Source organism: Caretta caretta, chromosome 1, assembly GCF_965140235.1.
Source record: "Caretta caretta isolate rCarCar2 chromosome 1, rCarCar1.hap1, whole genome shotgun sequence".
Taxonomy (NCBI): Eukaryota; Metazoa; Chordata; order Testudines; family Cheloniidae; genus Caretta; species Caretta caretta.
The window spans coordinates 104,603,959-104,626,203 of NC_134206.1; the positions used below are offsets into that span (position 1 = coordinate 104,603,959).

A 22,245-nucleotide genomic window follows, 5' to 3' on the forward strand; every position below is an offset into this window, starting at 1 on the left:
TGAAGAGCAGGCGGCATCCACGTTGTGGTGTATACCTACATGTGCCCATGAAAGGCTTTGAGAGAAGGGGAGGCAGTGGGGAGAAGGCTGTGCCAGAGCCACTGGAGTCTTTTCCTGCAGGAGGGAGAAGGCTCCAGCAGTGAGGAGCTGCCAGAACCTTTCCCTGCTGCCCCTCCCCTACTGGAGCCTTTCCTCACTGCTGGAGTCTTTCCCTGCAGTGGTGAAAGGCTCCAGCAGTTGGGAGGCAACGGGACATATCTAAAAATAGCCATATAGATGGGAAGGTGTAGCATGGGAGAGTAGAGAGCCACATAGGGTATGTACTAGGGAACATAAGTACATCCTTCAAGTATGTGTGTACTCTATTCACTTAGGCCATGCCTCTCAGTCTACACTGCTACTTAATCTCATTCAGAGGGCTACCCGAGTACATACTCTACACATTGATGAAAGAAGCATGCAGTGTAGATGTAGCCTTAGAGTGTGACATTCCAGCTAAGTTCTGGGAATGTGTGACACGACTATCAAATGTGTGGCACTTAAAAGCCCTGTAATTAGCTGCATTTCTCCCTGCACTCACACTGCCAATCCAACCCAATCCCTCCCAATTCAGAGCTTCTCAAAACCCATCAGCATCTACCAGCCAATCTCCACCAGGTCCAAAACAGCCCCACATCCTGCCCTCCCTGGGCTGAGAAACTCTCTCCTTTCTACTTAGCCTCTTGACAGCTCAGAATGACTCCGGACAGCAATGAACCTTCTGCAACCAACCACCTCCAGGCTCAGAACACTCCTTCTCTCAGAAATGCACACGTCCACGCACCACTCCGTCTCACAAAACCCATCCTCACCCAGTTTAGAATTCTTCATCCTTCTACTTGACACCCACTGCCACAAGGGCAGATGCCTTCCAGCGTTAGCTTCCCAGCCCCCACACATGCATTTTGCTGGGTCTGGAACAACAAGAACAGAGGCAGCAGGGAGCATGTGCATGTGATTTGAAATTCCCCATAGACATTTGTATTCCCTCCTCTCTTCTTCCTCCACGTGCTACCTGCATTCTGTGGCCCGCAGAGTAAGAAGTTCCCAAGTGGCAGATGGATGTGTTGCTGCCTCCACAAACTGAAGCATCTAGTATCACTGGAAGCACAATAGTAGCCACAGACAATGCTATGTGTTATAATAAATCAGCCACACTACACAGTTATGAGATTATTTGTGGTGCTTATGCCACTAACTTCAATTGACCGGCTGGATTGGTTGTCAGATAGGCAGTAGAATGGGAGCAAGTTACCTAGTCATGTTTTATTGGAGAGCTACATGTGATTGCTTGTTATTTTAATACCTAAAGTAAGATCTGGGAGGAAATATGTGCTGCTTCAGACATTGAACAGAGGGACTTGCTTGAACAAGATAGGAGACACCTCCTATCTCAGCACTGAACTCTTAATAGACATGGTGTTCAAACCTTCTGCTGACCTAGTAAGTGAAGAACAAACTCAGAACCTGCAACTGGATTCCCATAAGGCAGTGCATTGTTCTGCCTCTATGTCACTAAGCTGGCCCTCTCAGGGAGTCTGCCTCCATTTCACTTTTTTGAGCACAGGGTTATTTTTCTTTTCTAATTTAATATTTCTAGCACCGCTCCCCCCAACATAATGCAACTCACATACTTGTAGATTATGAAAAAATAATTAGTTTCCATAGCAACTGAATGCAATGTCTATATTAAGAAAGAAAATAATTAACCCTCTAATGTGAGATAATGCTGGAGACACATGTTTAAATCTGCAGGAGGCTTTGGCTAAAGCCACAGTATATCAAGTTTTAAGTGATAAATGCTTATCTCTTGATAGCCATCCTATTAAAACAAGCAGGGAAAATTCCATAGAAGCAGTGATATGTGACATTAATGGAAATATATCCAGAAAATGGATTGTAATTGTCAATCTTGAGAGAAGCAGCTGTGGAGTTCTGTAATTTGATTCCATTTTAGGGTAGCTTTTTTTTTCTTCCTTCCTGTGGATGCAACTATGATTACTCCCCATAGCTGTTCAGAGTGACATATTTTTATAGATTTCCTGCTTTAGTTTCTCTACACAGCTTTTATTCATCACTCTGAGGTTGGTCAAGTTAGATGTGTGGTCCATGTAATATATGAGAGAGAGACGTTTACCTGTGTGCATATAGATTTAGAACGACAAGGTAAGGGAGGTTTCAGAGGAACAGCCGTGTTAGTCTGTATTCGCAAAAAGAAAAGGAGTACTTGTGGCACCTTAGAGACTAACCAAGGTAATATCTTTTATTGGACGAACTTCTGCTGGTGAAAGAGACTAGTTTTTGAGCTTACACAGAGGTCTTTGGGTCAGGAAATCTCTTTCACCAACAGAAACTGGTCCAATAAAAGATATCACCTTGTCCATCTTGTGCCTCTAATATCCTGAGACCAACATGGCTACAACACTGCAAAACACAGACACACACACACACATATATATATATATATAGGTATTTTTTTTTAAAAACAGATATGCACAGTTAGGTTCCAAAATCCATAATTAGGCACCTGAGCCCAGATCTTCCAACTGAAAGGTAGGCATCTGAATACCTTTGAGGATCTGGCCCCTAAATCATTATTCAGCAAGGTACTTAAGCATATGGCTAACTTTAAGCACCCATTGTCTGTCCATGTGCTTAAGTACCTTGCAGAATTGATTCCTAAGTAGGTGGCCTGACAATCAAGAGTGGTAAGCATCCAAAAATTCACTTTGACTTGAATGGATGCTTCCAGCTGCTCAGCACATTTGAAAATAAGCCCACTTACAAAGGTGCCTAAGTATTGATTTAGGAGATGAATTTTAAGCACCCATTTTTCAAAATCTTGGCCATATGCTTGAAAGAAATGGTTACAGTGGAAATCAATTTCTTCAGTTCTAGAATGGGGAAATTAAATATAAATTGTTCAATAATTAATGTTTTCTGAATAGTGCTGATGTCCCTGAACAACAGTATGCAATTGAAGATTTGTTTGTTGTAAGTTATTAATATGTGGAAACAAATGCCTAAATTAAAAATTAATATGCAATGTTTACCAGTACTGCCAATAATTTGGGGAATGGGCAAATGACTCATGTATCATGGTTTTAATAAGCTTTCAATTCCCCTCACTGCCAATATTGGCTAAAAATATCCCAGTAGGGCCAAATTCTACCTTCAGTTATGTCTGTGTAAACCCACTGATTTCTGTGGGATTTTCACAGCTCTGTCAAAGGGGAGAATTTCACTATCGGGTCAGGTTCCCCCTGGTGTAATACCAGGGATACATTTGGCTCCTGATCCTTCTATTGTACTATGCCACATTGTCTCTTTTATAGCCAAATGTATCAGAAGCAAAGTCAGATTCTGCTCCTAGAGCAATGCCAAGAACATTCTGAAAATCTTTAATCCATCTGGTTCAAGTTCTCTGTGTACCCTTATTTCTGACCTGCATATAACTGTCAATATGGATAAGATTACATATTAGATATGGACACACTTCTGCCCTGTCTGCTTGATGAGATCTTATCAAGGTGAAGCTCTTCAATTCCCATTTTTGGGGGGAGGCAGTGGGGGGGAGGGTGGTAGTGGGAAATGCATTACAAGGTCTTCAGGTTATAAGCAGTGTTTTGTAAATGGAACAAAAATAATTTGAGATTTTTTTTTCTACAGAGTCTAAAACAGAATCAGCTCCCGAAGCTCTCTTCCTTACCCTCAATATGAAAAAGAAGGTATGTCCAATTTTACCATAACAGTGTTATGGTGAAAAGAATTGTTTGTGCTTTCAGCATTTCTTTTCTTTAGCAAAATTATCCTCCTTTTGGTAACAAATAAAAAAAGACTACTTTGGAACTGGGAGCACTTAAAGCCTTTTTGATTTAGATCCATATGTAGTACGCGCAGAGTGAAACAAGTACAAACTGCTGTTTACATTTTCTCACTGAAAAACTCTGGAATTGTGCTTTATAAGAGTATTATATGTATAGATGGTTTAGTTTCATACATGTGACAATGTTCCTAAGTGAGTCATCTGCTAGGACTGAATCCAGGACTTCTGGATTTGTAACTATGAACCTCACCTGGGAGAACTAAGGTCAAGTCTACTAGTTTTGAGCCATTAGCAGTTCATAAACCTCTATATATGGTTTATATAACACCTGGTGTTAATATGTTTTACATACAGATTGGGCTGATTAATTAAAATTGAAATTGGTTGAATCTTTTCCATCAAAATGTTTTTTTTAATGGGAAATTATTTTGGGGCAAAATGGAAAATTAAAACAAAATAGTTTTGTCAATTTTTGGAGGGGTGGGGTAGGAGCTATTGAGTTGCAAACATGATTTCAGTTGTTTATTGAAAACCAGAAAAATGTTGAAGAAATTTTAGACGAAAACAAACCTTTTTCCATTTCATTGAATATTTTGTGGAGGGGGAAAAATAATTTCCTGATTACCACTAAGATAAAATAATACACTAGGTAAATTTGTTCAGAAAAGTCCGTACCCTAATTTGCCAGACATTACCCCAATCACTTGCATGTATGCTGCATCCCCCAACCCTAGTGTTCATCAATCTTTTCCAGTTACATTTTAAGGTCTTAAAAGCAAGGCCTTTTTCTCACTATTTGTTTGTGCAGCCCCTAGCACAATGAGGCTCCAGATAATAAAAAAAAATCAACACAAATCATAATCTTCTTGCCTGTTTACCCCTTTATCAATAGGTGGAATAATATGGACTCATCTCTGAATGTAAGGCCACCAAAAATTCCACTGAAATGACCTTCCTTTTCTTGTGACATTTAAATGTCTCAGAAAACCAGAATCATTGGCTAGCATCCTAGTGTTCCACAGAGTCCGAGGAGAGTATTGTAGGCAAATAAACTCCAGCATCTGGTGAATTCGTTACCCATCAGACTTCTCAGCTCTAGCACCTGAATTGATTTTTAGAAACTATTTTTTTTTCTTTTTTTTTTTTTTAGATCCTTTCAGGCTTTGGATTTAATCACATCTCCAAAATCCTGTCTTTCTCCACATGCTTTCAGTTGCTGACTCCACACGGGCTGTTCTTAGTCCCTCTTTTCAGCAGTAGGGACCATGATATAGGCTATGTCTACACTAGAGAGCTTACAGTGGCACAGTTGTACCAATGCAGCTGCGCTGCTGTAAGATCTGTAGTGTAGCCGCTCCATGCCAACAGTCTCCCATTGACTTAATTAAACTGCCTTCAATGAGAGGTGGTAGCTATGTCAGTGGGAGAAGCTCTCCCACCGACATAGCGCTATGCACATAAGCGCATATGTCGGTGTAGCTGATGTTGCTCAGGGGGTGTTTTTTTCACACCCTTGAGCAACATAAGTTTTGCTGGTGTAAGCGGTAGGGTAGACATACCCTTAGTCCCTTCTTTCCTTGTTTGTTTTGGCCGCCTGAACTTTCATAGACCATCTTGTACTCACCAGCTGTTTTCTTCCTGGATCAAGCTATTTCCTTCTCATCACCTAGACTCTTCCTGATTTATCTTAAGATGGGCAAACTGGGATTAAACTCTCTCCTCTTCAGAGTGAAAGAGAGGGAGAAAACAGCTCGAAATGTTCATGCATTCACCAAGGATGATCTACAGTGGGACTAACTTTTTCTTAGAGCTTGTCAGAATTTTTTCATCAAAATGGATTTTCTATTAAAAATGCCATTTATGTAAAAATCAACGTCTGGAAAACGTGTTGATTTCAACAGAATTTTGTTTTGAACTCCCCCCACACACATACACAAAACAAAATATTTTGATAATATTGAAATAGCCCATTTGAACCCTCAAATTTTCACTTAAAAATGACTTTCTGAAACAAAATACATTGTTTTATGTAAAGTTAAAAAGTTAAAATTGGAAAAATTGTTTAAATGTTATCAAAACAAATATTTTGATTGACTGGAAACACCATTTTTTTTTCCAAATTCTGTTTTGCAGGAAATGTCAAATGTTCTTGTTTTCATTCTGTTTTGGAACAGATTGGGTTTTTTTGAAATTGCAGAATTTCCCACAAAACAGAAATCTGGTTCCCACCCAGCCTTTCCCCAAATGGTGTTCACTATCTGTGTTCCTATAACTCTTTGATTGCCTGTGGCCCAGTTCTGATCCTGTAGGGCATTCCAAAGAATAAGAGGAAAGCAATAATGATCTGGTAGGTCTGTACAAAAGAGTCAGCAGCAATCATTCCAGTAATGCAAGGTGGTTGAGGTAATAGCAAACTAGCTGGGTTAATAGCAAAGTAAATAATTTACAGTATGTTACTAACCATGAAGAGTTGATTTATTATACCTAAGAAAATCCATTGTTTATTACCTCTTGTAAAGACAAGTAGATTGCCCCAGAGGTCCTTCCCAACCATAGAGTGTCACAAGGAAGATACAGAGATGTGGTTAGTCTCTGGATTTCAAGATTCAGCAGAGAAGGGAACAGAAATACATGAGATGAGAGTGGATGTGACACTGGAGAGTGTCTAACTGGCACTTTTAAATTGAATTCATTGAGAGACAGATAGACAGGTAAGAGATATATAATACGATTCTATTAAATGATAGAGATGATATGATTATTCTGCGTAGAGTAAAAGACAAGGTGGGTGGGGTAATATCTTTTATTGGATCAACTTCTGAGAGAGCAGTCTGGCAGTGGGAATCTGCACCAAGCTGACGTTTACAGAGGACAGATTAGTAGGTTCATAAAATGGTTCCTGAATAGCAGACAATGATGTAAAACAAGTATATGAAATACACAGTAAATACATAATTTCCTGCCTGCTTTCTCTGATCTGGGTCTGTGTCCAAATCTGAATGTGTCAACTTGGACTTGTAATAGTTTGGGATTATGTCTAAGTACCTCCCCGTTCTGATTCTGTGAAAGCCAAACTGTATTTTCAGTGTCCAGTTTGAGTGTAACCTTTCTTATTACCTTTTCTTTATACTGTAACTGCCATGTAGGATTGCTAATCACTCTTCTGTTAGGGGGCCTGGTGCCTTGGTGTCTGATCCTGAATAAGAGAGCCATTAAGGGACCATCAGCTTTGAGCAACTCTCTCCTATGGGAATAGTGGGCTTACTAAAGGGAGTGGCCAAGCTACGAGAACCTGATTCCCCAGTTTGATTCCCCTGGGGCTGGAACTTTAACTACCTTACTGGACTCTGAAGCCAGTCAGTGAGCCACATAACAGAGGGACAAGGTAGGTGACGTAATAATATCTTTTACTGGACAAATTTCAGTGGCTGAAAGAGACAAGCTTTCCAGATTGCACAGAGCTTTTCTCCAGGTCTGGAGAAGAAGATATTATCTTACCCCTTCTGTATCTCCAATATCCTGGGACCAACACAGCCACAACACTTCACTATAAATATGACAGAGAACACAGCAACCTTGTTTAAAAGTCAAGCTGTGATTCTCTCCCCTGTTCTCACCTCAGGAACCAGAAGGATTGCAAAAAGCAGAAGGACCCTCCTCACTTCACACAAGGACTGGTCTTAAGGACTCAGAATATGGGGTGAGCATACACTATGCAAAGAAAATGTGTAGGTTATTATTAGGGCTGTCAAGTAATTAAAAAATTATTCATGATTAATCGCGCAATTAAAAAATTAATTGTGATTAATTGCACAATTAATAACACTGTTAAACAATAATAGAATACCATTTATTTAAATATTTTTCGGATGTCTTCTACATTTTCAAATAAATGGATTTCAATTACAACACAGAATAGAAACTGTATAATGCTCGTTTTATATTTATTTATGATTACAAATATTTGCACTGTAAAAAACAAAAGAAATAGTATTTTTCAGTTCACCTCATACAAGTACTGTAGTGCAATTTCTTTATCATGAAAGTTGAACTTTCAAATGTAGAATTATGTACAAAAATTAACTGCATTCAAAAATAAAACAATGTAAAACTTTAGAGCCTACAAGTCCACTCAGTCCTACTTCTTGTTCAGCCAATCACTCAGACAAACAAGTTTGTTTACATTTGCAGGAGATAATGCTGCCTGCTTCGTGTTCACAATGTCACGTGAAAGTGAATACAAGCATTGGCATGGCACTTTTGTAGCCGGCATCGCAAGATATTTACATACCATATGCGCTAAAATTTCATATGTCTCTTCATGCTTCAACCAGTATTCCAGAGGACATGTGTCCATGCTGATGGCAGGTTCTGCTCAGTAACAATCCAAAGCAGTGGGATCAATGCATGTTCATTTTCATTATCTGAGTCAGATGCCATCAGCAGAAGGCTGATTTTCTTTTTGGTGGTTCGGGTTCTGTAGTTTCCACATCTGAGTTAATCACATGAGTTAACTGCAATTAATCGACAGCCCTAGTTATTATTATTTTTCTTAAAGATCTTTTGTATGATTTCTGTGGTTTTAGAACTCTTGTGTAAAGCCTATGTTCCTTAGTTTACCAGCCATGTGGCCCCAAAGAATTAAACTATAAAGCCCACTGGGTATGGGAGCTCTAGGGGAGCATGCTTGGTGACTGGTGAGGTTTGGGAGGTTCAGCACTGGTTTCAGGGCCTAGGGCAGCTGAATAGCACAATTTCAAATCTCAAGGAAGGGGTGTCAGACAGCAAGTCTGCATACCGCGAGTGCACAACTAGAAGCCAGAACTAGAAACAGTCTTTTGACCCTGCCCAGACCCACCTGGCTTGGACATATGTGGGATCCAAAGACTGGTCCAATTATCATATGGTGACCATACACTAGGGGGACTCGGACTGGTCTGTAAAAGGCCTCATCTCTCTAAAAGGACCTGAAGGGTCACCCCGATTTATCCCCAAAATTGACACAGGAAAAGTCTGAATCTGAATGTTAGTGCTTGTTAATACATGTCTACATTTTTCATTTTTGGACTAAGACAGTGCAGCTGGCATGGGTAGGCATATCTTAGTATAATTCAGAACATAGTCATATTGGCAGGGTCTAAATACAGTAAGCAACCTGAAAGCTTGTCATTTACCAATATTACCCCTTTAACTACTTTTGATTTCTGTGATCTTTCTAAGTATGGAAATAACAGAAATATAGCAAACAACTGTTAAAATGGTAAATGACAGGTTTGAAAAGGCACAGATTGATCTGAACTGCAGAATAATGGTTCTTTTGAGTCTTTTCACCAAACAGTGTATTAGAGGCATCATTATTATTATTTAGTACTTCAAATCACTTGGCCTTCACCTTCATACCCTATAACCCTACTTAGAGTGTGCTATCAACTCCCAACAATGCACTGTCATCTTTTTGATTACACTACTTGTCTTAATTGAGCATGTTTAATGTGTACATTGGCCCTTAACCTTTCATATCTGCCTAGCTCAGGTGGTTTTAGTGTTGGCACTCTAAGCCGTGATATAAAACCTGCAAGTATGCATGTATGCATCCGATGAAGTGAGCTGTAGCTCACGAAAGCTTATGCTCAAATAAATTGGTTAGTCTCTAAGGTGCCACAAGTACTCCTTTTCTTTTTGCTAGTTAGCTTGTAAACCACTGATGCTTTTTGTTCTGACCCACAGTGCGCTTCTTTGTTTATCTATGCACATTTCTCTGAGTTTGCATTTATTAAACAACATTTTAAGAAAGAATAAAGTAGGTTTTTTCTGAGGCCACCTGGAATTATCCAACATTGCTGAAAGTGGGCTATGAGAAGACAAGTACATCACAAAAGATAGTGAAAATCACGTTAATGTGAGGAATGTGAGGAATGTGCTGATGGTTCTGTGATCATAATACATTCATCCCAATTACATTTGTTTATATGGTAATTAGGGTTTTCTAGCTCGAGTTTCACAGATATTTAAGCAGGTGAACATCTTTCTTCCTGATAGTCCATCAAACAGGAAAAAATAAGAGGTATGAAAAAGAGGAAGCATGCTCACCAGAAATAAAATAAATTGAGTGCCTTGTTAGGATTACAAAAGCTTTGAACTTGCTCTTCCCCCACTGGGAATGATCCATTAAAATTACAGTAAAAGCTTTTTTATCTGGCATGTTGGGGGAATGGGGGGTGGCGGTAAGTAAAAAATTCCAGTTAACTAAGAGGGAGGGAGTTTGTGTGCAGGAGGGGGCTCAGGGCTGGGGCTTGGGGCGCTGGAGGGCATGGGCTGTGGGAGGAAGTTTGGGTGCAGGAGGAGGCTCGGGGCAGAGGGTTGGGGTGAAGGAGGGGTTTCAGGGTGCCAGATCTGGGCGGCATTCACTGCAGAACGCTCCCCGCAAGCGGCGACATGTCCAGAGAGGTGCGGCCAGGTGGCTCTACACACTGCCTCTGCCTACAGGCACCGCCCGCACAGCTCCCATTGGCCACAGTCACCTGTGCCTGTGCCTGGAGCCTGTGCTCAGGGCAGGTCAGGAGCAGCTCACAGAGCCCCCGGGGCTGTTCCTCTACCTAGGAGTATTGACTGCAGTGAATGGGAGCTGTGGGGGTGGCGCCTGCGGACAGAGTCAGCGTGCAGAGCCACCTGGCCGCACCTCTCCGGACATGTCACCACTTACGGGGAGCCACCTGAGGTGAGCACTGCCTTGATCTGGCACCCCGAAATCCCTCCCATGCCTCAACCCCCTGCCCCGAACCCCCTCCTGTACCCACACTCCCTCCCAGAGCCCATGCCCCACACCCTCTGCCGAAATGCTGGTTTACAGAGCTTTCCGGTTTGTAAAGTGCCGGATAACACAGCTTTTCCTGTATATGTATTTTTGCATGTATCAGACACTCTTTCCACCCATTTTTAGGTTTAGAAAAGTTGTAATAGAGTTACCATTTGGACAAAAAATATGAAAACTAAAAAAAAAAGAAATAAAAATCAGAACCGAGAACTGACTTCTAGTACAATACAGCATGACCACTGTGAATCTTGAAAAGTTTATCCTCTCCCAGCAAGGTATGAGTTGTTAGAAAAATGTGGAAATGGAGGCGGGGTTTGTTCTTTGAAATCTTATATCTGACATATAGAAAAAAAAAACTGTCTTACACTAGGATGTTTCATTTTTTATTCCTTTTGTCACAAATGTGGTCTCTTACTCAATCAAGTCTTTGAAAGTGTAATTTAAAATGACAATAGGAAGTGAGCTGTGTAATTCTCTAGAAGCGGATATTCCCTTTGGATCCTGTCATTCCAACATCATCCTCTCATCCTGTTATGTTGTGCAAGGTGCTAAATGGAGATTAAGGTAGGGCCAACATATTTTTCACAGTAGATTGAATATATAGAGTGTGGGGAATAGGAATGTAAAAAAAAAGAAAGCAAGTTTGATTTGTGGGTAGAAAAATGACATACAGGCCCTACGTGCCAGAAACACAGAGCATGTTTTAGCATGCTAAATGTTAAGTTATCACAAAGCCACATAAAAAGACAAGTTCTGATCTGAAACATTGGGCCCAAATAATTCTGAATTAACTTCAGAAACCAAGTGGACAATCTAGCTTGTTTTATTAAAATAAGAAAAACACTCTTCAAGATTGCAAGCCTATTCAGTAAAGCTCAAGCAGGGGGTAAGGTTGAGGTGGGTAGGGGGGCATAAAAGTGAAAAAAGTCTGGGTAGGAAGAAATTTTGAAAATAAATTACAAGCCTGCTCTAATCCAAAAATTCCTGACTCGTGGCAGGACTGATGCAAAGGGCAGCTGAAATTCATTTTTAAAGCCTGGCATAGAAATTTAGCTGCAAACTTTAATTTGAAAAGGTATGATACTGACTTACAATCATAGTAATGTAGGACTGGAAGGAACTTTGAGAAGTTATCTTGCCCAGACCCCTGTGCTCTGGCAGAACCAAGTAAACCTAGACCCTCCCTGACAGGTGTTTGTGGAACCTCTTCTTTAAAATCTCTCTTGCCGAGGACTCCACATCCTCCCTAAGAAGCCTATTCAAGAGCTTAACTACCCTTATAAGTTAGAAAGTTTTTCCTAATATCTAACCTTGGATGTAACATGGGAATTGTAATGAGGGAAGAAGGTAAGTAGATTGTCAACACCACTATCATCCTCTCATAGCAAAGTGTCTGAATAGTACATTCAAAGACTTGATGCATTTCTTCCATGAAGCTATCTGATCTCTCTTTAGAGATCTTTAGTATTATGAGGGACAGGAAGACACCAAAAATGGATCAGAAGAAAACTTAAGAGTGCTCTGAGAGCTATAGAAATTACTGTGAGGTGGGCGAGAGGCGGGCATGACTCTGATGTATACCAGAGAGTTGGGGGTTGAGGAACACCAGGAAGAGGTAAATGTTCTGAATACAGCTGGCCAGCAAATGGACTTCCAGTTACACACACACACACACACACAATGGCTTTTTGGAAAAAAAAAATAAAATAAAAAATCCCGAATCAGGCCCAAAATCCAAACACTCATTTTTTTCCACAGAACTGGAAATTTGCAATAGTTTGTTTTGGAAACAGCAAAACATTCCTACAGCTTGAATGCTTCAGTGTTTCCAAAACAAAATATGCTCCCAAGATCCCAGCCCTGGGAGCCCCCGATATGAAGCAGCCCACCTGAGGAACTGCCAAGTAGCTGGGGAATTTGGGGGTGGTGCTTCCAGAAAAAAAAAAAAACAGAAAATCAGTTCATCAGAAAATTTCCAACCACCACTAATTCTGGAATACTTTTAGAAAAGGACAAGCAAAATGTGACAAGGCAACAGTTATTTAGAGTCTTGGGAAAAGGGAGAAAGACCCAGAAGCATTGGAGGGAATTGTAAGGATGTGGGGCGTACTGTTAAGAAAATATCGAAGATAGAAGTAAATATATTAGATATTCTTGGCCCGATTCGCCTCTCATTTATAACATATGACTTGCCATACCAATTTAGCCCAGTATTATGTCTCCAGCAATGTCCAGTACCAAATGCTTCACAGGAAGTTGAAAGAAACCTTGACATGTAGTTAGTAAATTTCCTCCTTTCACATTGTGCCCTTCCACTGCCTTCAGTGAAGTTACTCCTGATGTACACTGTACACTCTATCTAAAGAGTTCTAATTAAAGGACAAATATTTATTCTCTACTGGTCCCTTTCTTTTTTCAGGGGTATTTTTTTCAGCATTTCTTTCTGATTCTGCCTGTTTAGTGGCTGAGGCATAAGTGTAATTCTTAAGCTTTACCTCTTGTTTGGCAAGGTTTCAGATTAGAAATTGTTATATTTTCACATTTCATGAAGAAAAAAAAATCTACAGCTGTTACAGCAAACATCTCAGTAACCTTTCCAAATTTTGTCTATTAGCTTTTGAATGTGTTTCTCAACAGACTGATGAGCTGGATTAAGTGATTTCCTTTATGCTTTCCATGATAGTATACTGCATTTCACAAGCCTTAGCAGTATAGGTAGATAGTGTTCTTCTGTGAATTTTACAGGCTTTCACCAAGTGACTAAATAGTTTAGATATTTTTAAGCTTCTGACAGAAAATGTCTAACACTATCACCTCTCTTAGGAAAATCATTCAAGAGCAAGCTAGCACACTGCATAAAACATGGCATAGTGTGAATAGACCATCTCACACTGCTCTCACTTCAATTCTTTCATTGTCAGTAATAATAAACTAGGAGAATGACTTTGGGAGGTCAACTGCACATTGATTCGGTCTTTATGTTGTGATAGTATGTTGGCTGCTATGTGATCTTTGTTAAACAGATGCAAAATGCAACAGCCTTTGAAAATCACTGATGGTGGATGAGACAGATGCATTGGCGGATAGAATTAAAATTCAAAATGATCTGGACAGACTGGAGAAATGGTCTGAAGTAAATAGGATGAAATTCAGTACGGACAAATGCAAAGTACATTAGGAAGGAACAATCAGTTGCACACAAACAAAATGGGAAATGACTGCTTAGGAAGGAGTACTGCGGAAAGGGATCTAAGGATCTTAGTGGATCACAAGTTTAATATGAGTTAACAGTATAACACTGCTGCAAAGAAAGCGAACATAGTTATGGGATGTATTAGCGGGAGTGTTGTAAGCAAGACACAAGAAGTAATTCTTCTGCTCTACTCTGTGCTGATTAGGCCTCAACTGGAGTACTGTGTCCAGTTCTGGGTGCCACATTTCAGGAAAAATATAGACTAATTGGCGAAAGTCCAGAGAAGAGCGACAAAAATGATTAAAGGTCTAGAAAACATGACCTATGAGGGAAGATTGAAAAAATTGGGTTTGCTTAGTCTGGAGAAGAGAAGACTGAGAGGGGACATGATAACAGTTTTCAAGCACATAAAAGGTTGTTACAAGGAAATGGGAGATGAATTTTCTTAACTTCTGAGGATAGCACAGGAAGCAATGGGCTTAAATTGCAGCAAAAGAGGTTTAGGTTAGACAACTGTCAGGGTGGTTAAGCACTGGAATAAATTGCCTAAATAAGTTGTAGAATCTCCACCATTGGAGATTTTTAAGAGCAGGTTAAACAAACACCTGTCAGGAATGATCTAGATAATACTTAGTCTGGCCATGAGTGCAGGGGACTGGACTAAATGACCTCTTGAGGTCCCTTCCAGTCCTATGATTCTATGATTTTCAGAATGATACCCATTGAGCTTGTAGATTGTGTACTCAAGTGGATGTCCACATATCTGTAAATGTATTCATAGAACAACCCTTCTGCTTTGTATTAAGGCATCTTCTATTAAGTTGGATACTGGATTTACACAAGATGGTATGGTACTGTATGCGAAAAGATTTTTATTGAACCTCAAACACACGCAAACTGATCCAAGCCAGTCTAGAGCAGAACATGCACAGTATTGCTATATAGAACTGAAGACAACAGGAGTTACACATGTATGGAAGGCAAGACAGCATTCATTTTAAAGGTAACAGGGAACTTAAATGGCAGTGGGTCTTTTAATAAACACAAACCTTCATGTGAACCGGTAGGGTTAATTTGCTGCCATCTTGCAGACATAATCTTGCAGAGTTCTTTTTGTGTCATATATAATATTGTACCCTGAGGGATATACCCTTCCAACAATGATCTTTATTTCTCCCACCTCTAGAAACACTACCTCCACCTCAAAAATTGAGACAGTAGTTCACTCTGCTTGCTCATTTAATCCAATGCTTTTCTACTGTGGTTGACAACAACTGTCCTAAGCATGGTGTTTGTCTGGGTTATTTTTATAAAGGTGGCCCCTTCAACTGAGAACTGGACTTAGATTACCACATAGATCAGAGGGGAAAAAAACAACAACCCTCCAACAAGCCATCAAATGGTAAAGAATCTTGTTCACTACAAACTTGCAATTAATTTGAAACAGTATCCTTGAAGAGACTCATATTCCACTACCAATCCCCTAAGCCATCCAGTTTGTTTTTAATTGTACTTAGTAGGAAAGGAGAACTAATAACTGATGACATCAAGAAGGCTGAGGTGGTTAATGGTTATTTTACTTCAAAAGGTTAATGGTGACCTGATACTCAAGACAATATTAGCAACAAGGGGGAAGGAATGCAAGTCAAAATAGGGAAAGAACAGCTTAAATAATATTTAGATAAGTCAGATATACTCCAGTTGGTAAGGCCTGATGAAATTCATCATAGGGTACTTAAGGAACTAGTTGATCCAAATTCAGAACCGTTCACAATTATCTGCAAGATCTCAAGGAGGACAGGTGAGTTCCCAGGGGACTGAAGGAGGGAAAAATCATAGCTATCTTTAAAAAGGGAACAAAGAGGACCTGGGAAATTATAGACCAGTCAGCCTAACTTTGATACCTGGAAAGATGCGGGAATAAATTATTAAACAATCGTTTTGTAAGCACCTAAACTGTAGAGGATAACAGGGTTATAAGGAACAGCCAGAATGGATTTGTCAAAAACAAATCATGTCAAACCAACCTAATTTTCTTCTGTGACAGGGTTACTGGGCTAATAGATAGAGGGGATGCAGCAGATTGATATATCTTGATTTTACTAAGGCTTTTGACACAGTCCAAAGTGCCATTCTCATCAGCAAACTAGGGAAATGTGGTTGAGATGAAATTACGATAAGGTAGGTGCACAACTGGTTGAAAGATTGTAGTTAGCAATGGTTTACTGTCAAACTGGGAAGATGTATCTAGTGGGATCCCACAGTGGTTAATACTAGGTCTGGTACTATTCATTATTTTCATTAATGTCTTGAAGCATAGAATGGAGAAAATGTTTATAAAATTTGCAGATGACACCACACTGGAGGGGTTGCAAGCCCTTTGGAGGACAGTCCTGACAGCACCTATGAAGTCTCAAATGTCACCCAATTTTACTCTTTGGGGTAATTTAGTAGTTAAGGTCAAAAATTTTCAAATTGGTTCTCTAATCCATATTTAGGCACTTTGTATATGTGCCTGACTTTAAGCAACTAAGTATGAATATTTGGCCTTAACAGATGGCTCTTCTGTGGGAGGACCTGCCACAACCATTACCCCAACCAGGGGTGAGGGTCACAGTGAGGCCCTTCTGGATGTATACTAGGGGTCTAAATACTCTGATATATTCTTTCTACATGTGGAACTCCTACTGCTGTCAATAGGAGTTCTAAATGCAAAACGAATGTAGAATCTGCCCCATCAGTCCCTCTCAAGTTTGAGGAATAAAAGCACAACAAATGCACTTTGAAGGCCCAATCCATGACCATGCACGTGATTGGGTGTCAGAAGACATGAGATCTATTCTCAGCTCTGCCTCAGATTTCTTATTTGACACTGGGTAAATCACTTAATATCTCTGTGCCTTAGTTTCCTCATTTATAAAATGGGATAATAATGTTTTCTTATCTTGCAACAGTGCTGTGAGATTAAATTCATTACTGTTTATAAAAGACTTTGAGATCCATAGATGGAAAGTACTATACACTTTCAAGGTATTATTTATTATTTTGTTTTACTACAACCCTTTTCTCTTTACATCAAAGCCCTTCTGATGCTCAGATTTTGGCTCCAATTCACAGCAATTCATATTAAAAAAACCACACTCGAGGGAGATTGCAATGAAATGATCCCATCTTGAACTTTACCTGTTGATTTTAGCATTTCTGTGGGCTCTAGCACACGGAGCAGTTTGAATTTCCCTGTGGCTCAGTGATGCCTTTTAGCAGATTATTTTAGATTCTCTCTTTTCTGAAATTCTAATGGGAGAACAGCAGTAAGCATGACACCTAAAGGTCACAAGCCCACAGGGGCAAATGACTCACTGTATCTATATTTTAAAGGTACTTAGGAAAAGAATGACAAGCTCTTGGTAAGGAATGTGGATAATCCTCATAACAACCACACTATCTGCCTGGATTCTTTCTTTCTTTCTTTCTTTCTTTCTTTCTTTCTTTCTTTCTTTCTTTCTTTCTTTCTTTCTTTCTTTCTGTATCAGTGTTCTGGGTGGCACCAGGGGAAGGAGAGAAAACAAGCTTCCATTTATTTGACATATGATGTTTATATAAAAGGCACAAAGTATAAATCAAAATTGTGCTGCTCTAATCCTGGGCCTACATTTTTAAAAGTGACTATTGATTTTGGATGCCTCCATTTTTGGCTGCCCAATTTACGCCATTTTAAAGGGGCTAGATTTTCAGTGGTTACGTACTCAGCATGTCTGAAAAATTCAGGCCCCTTTAAAGCAAAGTTGTTTAGATGAGTTCCATGTCACCCACACAACATACCCTTCTGAGGTCCTTCCATTACCCCACATCCAGCGCCATGCAGAAAAAGTCCTGAATAGATAAACTTTTGTTGTAAATAACCAGCCCCTGTTTATTTTTAAAGTATTGATCCTTAGCTGGTCTGCACTAATGTAGCTCCATTGACATAAATCCAGATAAAGAAAATGAGGATCTGGTCCTTGATGTTTAAGTTATTTTGCTAGGACTTAATTTGGTTTCATCAAAATAAAATACAATATATTTAAGACATTTAGGTTATTTCATATAACCCCTGTAAGATCAGTTGGACTGAAAAGATCAAGGGGACATGAAGACTTTCAATTATTTATGAGCAGAAGTCACTAGCAGCTGGTGCTTGTTTGGTAGCACCTGATAAAAGATCCACCTCAGAAAAACTATTGCATTATATGACAACCCTACTGGAAGTCTCTGCAGTAGAAAGGGCAAGGGTTCCATGAGTAGAGAAACTGAATTGACTAAATAAACCCTTGCTTCTCTTGTTATTCAGCAAATGGACCAGGATTGCATAATGAAAGAGGCTGTTGTCTGGAGGATCCTTTCCTCTACCTTTATAGCAGTTGGCAGGTGTGTTATGCAGAGAATGAGGCAGGGAGAGTAAGGATAGCCTTCAGGTTAAGATGTTTTCCCCTACCTAGGGGTATGTCTACACAGCATTTTGGAGCCTGCAGGAGAGAGTCTCTCTGCCTGGGTTGACAGACTTGGACTAGCAGGGCTCATGCTAGCCCTCTAAGAATAGCTGTTTAGATAGTGCTTTGATGTTGCAGCTCAAGCTGTCGCTCAGGCTCTCAAGCCAACCTGAATTGCAACTTCAGAGTGCTGTCTACACAGCTATTTTTAGAGCACTAGCACGAGTCTCACTAACCCAAGTCTGTTGATCTGGGATGGGAGGCTCACTCCCATAAGCTCTGCAATGCTGTGTAGACATATCCAAAGATAACTCATTTGTATCCCTGCCTCTGCCACAGACTTCTATATGGTTTTGGGCAATTCACTTAAATCAAAACTTTGCAGGAAACCTCTAACTGTGTATGCCTTACTTTCTGGGTGTCTAAAGGCAGACTTTTTTGATATTTCCTAATTTCCAAGAGTTTGAGCACAAACCCAGCATGTATGTTCTGTGCAAGAACAGGTAGGGATTTAGATTGATCAGTGTGCCCATCTTGATCTGTGTAATTAATTATATACAAAAACTAATTATACGGACTGCAGATGGGTGCCATGAACAAGCTTAGTCCTTACCTCCCCTTGCACAGAACACGCACACACACTGTGGCTTAGTAGCCAAACTCACCTTTCTTCTTGTTACCATACTAACATGTGGAGAACTAGAAGGATTCTTTCACCAACTCCGCCTGAGAGAATTCTTTCACAACACTGGTGACATCACTCACAATTACCATGTTCCCACTGACAATCGTAAGAAAAAAGACTTATCCGACCAGACGACACAAAGCAGATGAAACCACACTTTTGATCATTACATTGTTTGCTTCAGGAAAAAAATTGAGTGTGAAATCTTTAACAAACATCACATCCAACACAATCTCTCCACCACCAGAGGACAGCTGTACAGTCTTTGAAATCTAATCACCACATAGGGACCAAACCAGCAGACAAAGGGGGCACCATCGTAGTCCTAAACTGTGATGACGATGTGAATGAGGCCAACTGACAACTCATCAACACTACCTACCATAAAGAACTCAAAGAAGATCCCACACAACAATTTACCCAGGAATTTAAGGATATCACCAAATCCTTCTACAAATAACTCCAAGAGAAACTCTACTAACTCATCCCCCATGAACCCACACCAGGGACCTTCTACATGCTTCCCAGCATACCCAAACAACAGAACCCAAGCAGACCCATCATATCTAATACTCTTACTGAAGAAATATCGGAACTAATAAAAGCCATCCTCAAACCACTCACCACACAAAGGCCCAGCCTCCTTCAGTATACAATTAACTTCCTCCACAAACCTCTGCAACATTAACAACCTCCCTCAGAACACCATCCTTGCCACCATAGATGTCACTTCTCTGTACACCAACAGGATATTAATATTTACAAGGCAATGGACAATGGACAACCCTCAGATATCCAGCCAAACACATCAGCAAACTCATCCATTTCATCCTCACCCATAACAATTTTATACTGAACAACAAACAAACAAACTTTGTCCAAACTATGGGAACAGCCGAGTACTAAGATGGCTCCCCAATATGTCAACTTCTTCATGGGCCATCTTGAAGAAGAATTTCTGGATATATGCACCGTGAAACCAATGATATACCCGAGATACATCAATTATATTTTCATCCTATGGACAGACAACTTAAAGTCCCTCATAGATTTAAACCAAAACTTCACAATACCCCTGATCCATTAAACATTCTCTGGAACACTCCCACACTAGCATCAATGTACTGGAATACACATTTGGCTTTAGCAATGGAATCCTTCAGAAACCCACAGCTCACCACATCTACATTCACAGATACAGAAACTATCCCCAACGCTCCAAGATATCTATTATCTACAGCCAGGCACTCAGATAACAAAGAATATTCTCTGAGGAGAAAATCAGGGATATACACATTAACACACTCAAAACAGCCTTCACCAAAAAAAGACACCCCACCAAAGAAGTAAATCACATCATGCAATGGGATCCACATATGCCAGCAAGCTGAGTAGGGGATCCACATAAACTAGCCATAGGAAATGTTGAGAAAAGAGTGTGACCTAAGTCCCTCTCCTCAAAGGTAGTTAGACGCTGATATCTGGACTGGAGAGCTATGACCTTCTCCTGGAGTTAGGCACTTAAGCCAGGTCAGTCTTTTTTTAAGGGAAAAAAAGGACTTAGTGCCCTGTTATAAACTTTAGCCCAGTGGTTAGGGCACTCACTTCAGATGTAGGAGACAAAGGTTCAGTTCCCCTCTGCACCAGGTATTTGAACCTGTGTCTCCCACTTTCTAGGTGAGTGTCCTAACCACTGCATTTTGGGATTTTCTTAATCTCTCCTGCTGGAGCTGAGCAACTGTGCATAACTAATTAAATATTCATCGGGCCAGAGAACGAATACAGCCCGATGGTTAGAGCCCTCATCTGGGAGTGGGAGACTAAGGTTCCCCTGCTCCAATGCAACATTAATTAGCTATACAAAAAGCAGAACAACTTCAACAGGAGATAGAACTGTTCCAGAATACCTCATATCCCAGAGGATAGGGCATTCTACATCAGACAGAGGGGGCACTTCAACCCAGTCCCCCACCTCCTGAGTGAATGTTCTACCACTGGGCTAAAGTTTATAGGGGGGCAGCACCTCTTCAGCCATCCTTTTGGTATAGGTTTAGATACGCTTTGAGGATACCTACTGAATCAGGTCCCAAAAGGCAAGTGAGGCAGGGAAACTCCTAGTGTGTGAATCCTGCTGGGGCATAGGGTTGTGTTAGTTATCAAGTTGCTGGGTAGTGTTTGGACTTAGGTGTCTGTGCTCATGTCCAGACACCAAAATTTAGGTATTCAAGGGATTTTACCACTGGAAACGTAGGGACCTAGGCTTAGGCGGCAGCTGAGCAGGGATTTTATGAATGCCAATGGCGGCAAAGTGCTTCATTTAGGCTATATCTATATTAGCACTTTTGTCAGTGAAACGTTTGTCAGTCAGGAGTGTGAAAAAACAAGAGAGCTCCCTCCTGTCGGCATCAAGTGGCTACACGGGAGACTTTACAGCAGTACAGCTGTGTCGCTGAAAGATTGTAGCGTAGACTTTGCCTTTGGTGCCATTACATCCCCTTTATGAATTCCACCCAAAGTCTGTTCTTGCTAGATCAACCAGGGAAAAGTAGGATTCTGAACATTTTCAGTTTGTTCTATAAATAAATCTTGATAATCTTTAAGGAGAAATAAATAGCTGTCATATAAATGACTCTCCTATGTTATTTTACCAGCATTTCCATCTCATTCCCTTAATGGTGGTCATCTTACAGCAGATTGGTGCTATGACTGAAAATAATACTCCAATATGCCAGTGAGCGGCAATTAGTATCATTTATTTATCTAGAGATATTATCTTGAGGAAAGATGAGGTGAAAGTAAAGACATGTTAAGATAACCCAGATATTTTCCCAATGCATTTTTACTTTCAGAAGGCAGTTTGTGAAGCCAGGATTGCTACTGCTCTGACTGATAGTGGATGTCATTTTGTAGATATGCAGCTAGATAGTAGAGACAGAACTGTCAGAGAAAGAGGAATAAAAACAATCAGTGAATTAACAGATATGTACTTTTTTAGAATTGTGTTGAAAACAGACTGCAACTGTAATAAAAGTGAAAAGGCTCTGTCTAATTACCATGAGTGGATGAACTAAAGAATGAAATGGCACATAAAAAGAGAGAAAATAAAACATCCCAGCATTTTACATTCAAGTAAAATTGCTGATGTTTTAGGTGCTTTTGGTTTCATCTGTAAAATTCAATTTCTGTTATGAAAAGTTTAACCCTTTGTGTCTGTATGTA

At 40.1% G+C, this 22,245-nt stretch overlaps 1 long non-coding RNA gene across 1 annotated transcript in view; it reads left to right on the forward strand.

Moving 5' to 3' along the window:
• The first annotated feature begins 6,391 nt into the window (after window positions 1-6,391).
• The window catches only part of LOC125638691 (uncharacterized), a 140,531-nt gene continuing 124,677 nt past the window's right edge, over window positions 6,392-22,245 (forward strand). Inside the window, exon 1 of the long non-coding RNA XR_007357280.2 lies at window positions 6,392-6,576. This is a non-coding gene — a long non-coding RNA (uncharacterized LOC125638691). The remainder of the gene's footprint in view (window positions 6,577-22,245) is intronic.